This window comes from Capsicum annuum, chromosome 6 (genome assembly GCF_002878395.1).
Source record: "Capsicum annuum cultivar UCD-10X-F1 chromosome 6, UCD10Xv1.1, whole genome shotgun sequence".
NCBI classification, from domain to species: Eukaryota; Viridiplantae; Streptophyta; class Magnoliopsida; order Solanales; family Solanaceae; genus Capsicum; species Capsicum annuum.
Genome location: NC_061116.1, coordinates 49,304,772 through 49,309,210, shown reverse-complemented (window position 1 = coordinate 49,309,210; position 4,439 = coordinate 49,304,772).

Sequence of the window (4,439 nt, the reverse complement as noted above, 5' to 3'; positions counted from 1 at the left end):
TGATCATGACGGTATCAAATATTATGAGGAGACTGTGTGTGCCTTAACAGGCATGGGGTTTTATTCATATGCACCCAAGAAGCGGGATTTGGACATGAAAAATCGCCCAAGTCCACCTGCCAAGCCTTCTATAGAAGAGCCACCTACCTTGGAGCTGAAAGAATTGCCTGGCCATTTAAGGTAAGTGTTATCGGGCAGTGGGAATACACTACCTGTTATTATTACAGCTGATCGGGGTGAGCAACCGGTGGATTCCCTTACCTCTATTCTTAAGAGATATAAGAGGGCTATTGGTTGGACGATTACAGATATCATCGGCATCCCTCCTAGTATATATACATATAAGATTCAAATTGAGAAGGATTGTGTTCTGACTATTGAGCACTAGTGTTATCTAAACCCATCTATGTAAGAGGTTGTAAAGAAAGAAATCATCAAATGGCTAGATGCAGGTGTGGTATACCCCATTTTAGATAGTAAGTGGGTGAGTCCCGTTCAGTGCATGCCTAAGAAAGGGGGCATGACAGTGGTGGCTAATGAGAAGAATTATTTGATCCTACTCAGGCCTGTTATAGGGTGGAGGGTGTGTATGGATTATGGAAAACTCAACTTGTGGATACTGAAGGACCACTTCCCAATGCTTTTCATGGATTAGATGCTTGATCAGCTAGTAGGAAGGGGTTGGTGTTGTTTCTTTGATGGGTATTTTAGTTACAAGCATATTTCTATTGCTCCTAAAGATCAAGAAAAGACGACATTCACATGCCCATATGGTATACTTGATTTTAAGCGGATGCCTTTTGGTTTGTGTAATGCACCTGCCACTTTTCAGCGGTGCATGATGTCGATATTTTTTGATATGGTTGAAGACACCTTGGAGGTGTTTATGGATGACTTCTCTGTGGTCAATGATTCTTTTGAGCTCTACTTGCTGAATCTTAGTCAGGTGTTGCAGCGGTCTGAAAAGTTCAATCTTGCCCTTAACTAGGAAAAATGCCAATTCATGGTGAAGGAGGGAATTGTTCTTGGCCACAAAATTTTGGCTAAAGAAATTGAGTTAGATAAGGCAAAGATTGAATTGATTGAGAAACTACCTCCCTTTATCTCAGTTAAAGGGGTACGTAGCTTTCTCGATCATGCGGGGTTCTACCGCAAATTCATAAAGAACTTCTCAAAGATTACAAACCCACTTTGCAAACTTCTAGAAAAGGAGACTAATTTTACTTTTGATTATGACTGCAGAAAGGCTTTTGAATGCCTTAAGTTGAAACTAGTGGAGGCTCCAATTATTGTTGCTCCTTATTGGACGAAGCCGTTTGAGATTATGTGTGATGCCAGTAGAGTGGTACTTGGAGCTGTTCTTGGCCAAAAGAAAGAGAAGTTGTTCCATCTGATATATTATGCAAGCAAGGCCCTAAATAGGGCTCAAAAGAATTATTCTGTGACTGAACAGGAACTTCTAGCAGTGGTGTACGCTTTTGAGAATTTTCGAGCATATTTGTTAGGTACCAAGGTAGTGGTGCGCACTGACCACTCTGCCTTGAAGTACTTAATGGAAAAGAAGGAGGCTAATCCAAGGCTGATTTGGTGGGAATTTCTACTTCAGGAGTTTGACTTCAAAGTTAAAGATCAAAAGGAATGATTTCTTTCTGGATGAGAAAATATTGGCCGCAGTGCTAAAAAAAGTACCTTAGTATGCTGACTTTGCGAACTATATGGTAAGTGAAGTAATGTCGGAGAATCATTCCTTTCATAAAAAAAAAAGTTTCTCCATGATGTGACACATTATTTTTGGGGTGAGCAGTATCTATTTTGGTTGTGTGCGGATTGCATTATTAGGCAGTGCATCCCAGAAGTAGATATGTGGAGTATACTGGAAGCAAGTCATGCTTCCCTAGTTGGAGGTCACCATGAAGGTGATCGGACTACAAGAAAAATGCTTCAAAGTGGCTACTATTGGCCCTCCTTATTCAAAGATGCCTACGAGTTTGTAAAGAGATGTGACCAATGTCAAAGGCAAGGGTCTATCTCAAAGCACCATGAGATGCCAATGTCTAAAATGCTGGAGGTAGAATTAATTGATGTCTAGGGAATTGACTTCATGGGCCCCTTCATAGCTCATTTGGGATAAAGTACATATTAGTTTCTATTGACTACGTGTCATAATGGGCCGAGGCAGTGGCTCTGGCCTATAATGAAGGAAAATGGGTTGTTGCATTCTTAAAGATAAATATCTTCTCTCACTTTGGGGTACCACATACCATTATAAGAGATGGAGGATCACACTTTTGCAATAAGATGTTCAGAGCCGCCTTGGAAAAATATGGAGTCAAGTATCATAAGGTGGCTAACCCATACTACCCACAGACCAGTGGGCAGGTGGAAATATCTAATAGGGAAATCATGGCTATCCTTGTTAAGACTATAAATGCTAGCAGGAAAGATTAGTCTAGGAAGTTGGACGATGCGTTATGGGCATATCGAATAGCTTTCAAGACACTTATTGGCATATCACCATACCAATTGGTTTATGGCAAGGTGTGTTATTTTCTAATTGAGCTGGAGCATAAAGCATTGTGGGAACTAAAATGGCTTAATCTGAACTGGAATGAGGCAGCGGATATGAGACTGGGGTAGCTGAATGAAATGGATGAGTTTTGTCTTGAAGCTTATGAAAGAGTTGATCTATACAATGAAAGAATAAAGAAGTACCATAACCGCATAATTGAAAAGCGAGATTTTCAGAAAGGTGACTTGGTGATTCCCTTCAACTCCAGACTCAAGCTTTTTATAGGTAAGCTCAAATCCAAATGGTCAGGCCTATTTAAAGTTAACCAAGTCTACTCATCTGGAGTAGTGGAACTGGAAAATGAAGACAGAAGTGTCTTCAAGCTTAATGGGCAGTGTGTGAAACTGTATATCGGTCCAATGGACTCTATAAAGAGTATTGCTACTATATATCTCGGTGAAGTCTAAGTAATCGAGATAATTGAGTCGTGCCATGATGATAAATCTGGCGCTAGTGGGAGGCAACCCATAGTGTGTTGTTGTAAAATATTAGTTTAAGTTATTTTGTTGTTTTTACAAGATGAAGGGTCGTCTAACTATGCAAGTATGACAAAGCAGGGAAACAGAAGCTGATAGAGTTAAAGGTGACTGATGGATCAAATGATAGTCCGTCGCTGCCTCGACGAACTATTGTTGGGAATTATTTCAACAAATACTAAAAATCAGGTTATTGGGAAGTAGCGATGGGTTAACCAATGGATCGTTGTAACCACGATAGATCATCAGACCAACCATTGCCAATAAGTTAAAGGTAATGTCACTGGGAAGGGGCGACGGGTTGATCTTGGGTGTATTTATATGCCTTAGCACCATAATTTATCCATATTTTAGCTATGTTTAGAGAACAAAGTGTCTAGTTTCTTATGTTTTTACTCTACTTCTATGTAATTGAGCTAACCAATGTGATTAGCATGATTTCAGGTATTAATGAGGTAGATGAAGACATTATGGGACTATGAAATGCGGATGACATATGACACAAGAGAGAGTAACAATCTGGACCAAATGTGCTGCCTAGAAACTATGTCCAATACTAGTTTGTCATTTATAATTAGTTCAGGGACTTAGAAGGCAATTGTGAGAGGAAAGATTATTAAAAGGCTTAATGCTGAATTTTTATTCATTATTGAATTATTCTGTAGTATTCTGAGAAGGGAATAACGACTTAGGGTGGAGAGAGAAAAACGTTTTCTCTCTTGTTTTCACTATTCGCACACTAAGATCATTTTCTAGTTTTGGTATGATGAATATATTTATGATGATTTTCATTTTATTCATGAGTAGATAAGTTTGTTAGTTAGGGTTATGGAAGCCTTGTAGCATACAATCTATCACTTTGGGTTGTGAATTCATTATGCATTAATTTGCTTACATCATACTCTCTTCGTTCATCTTGAATTATCGTGGTTGCAAACATAGAGGATATGCCTTAAAACGCAACCTGTTCGAAAGAAAAGTTGATGTTTGGAAAAGAGAGTAGTGACAGGAAAATAGGATTACCAACCCCTATTTCATAAGTTAATGCCTTAGCAGGATTAACTACTAGGAGATTTTGTATTGTTTTTGGTAAACGTTTTTGATTCGCGAGAACTAAAGTGAATTAGTCCTTGATGGTTGAGAAACACTAGGATTATGTTACTAAATACAGTACAATTTCTCTGTAAGCACAATGCATGTATGAATTCGTAAAGCCCATAGTTAGAAAGTATTGAAAAATACAAGGTGGACATAATCCTAGCTTGCTATTTCTCTGAATTTGAATACTACTACACATATTTCATCTTGTTAAACTGAAACCATTAATTTGTGAGCTGAATCAAATCCCCCTATTTATTTTATGGAAACAAATGATTAAAATTCAACTAATCTGC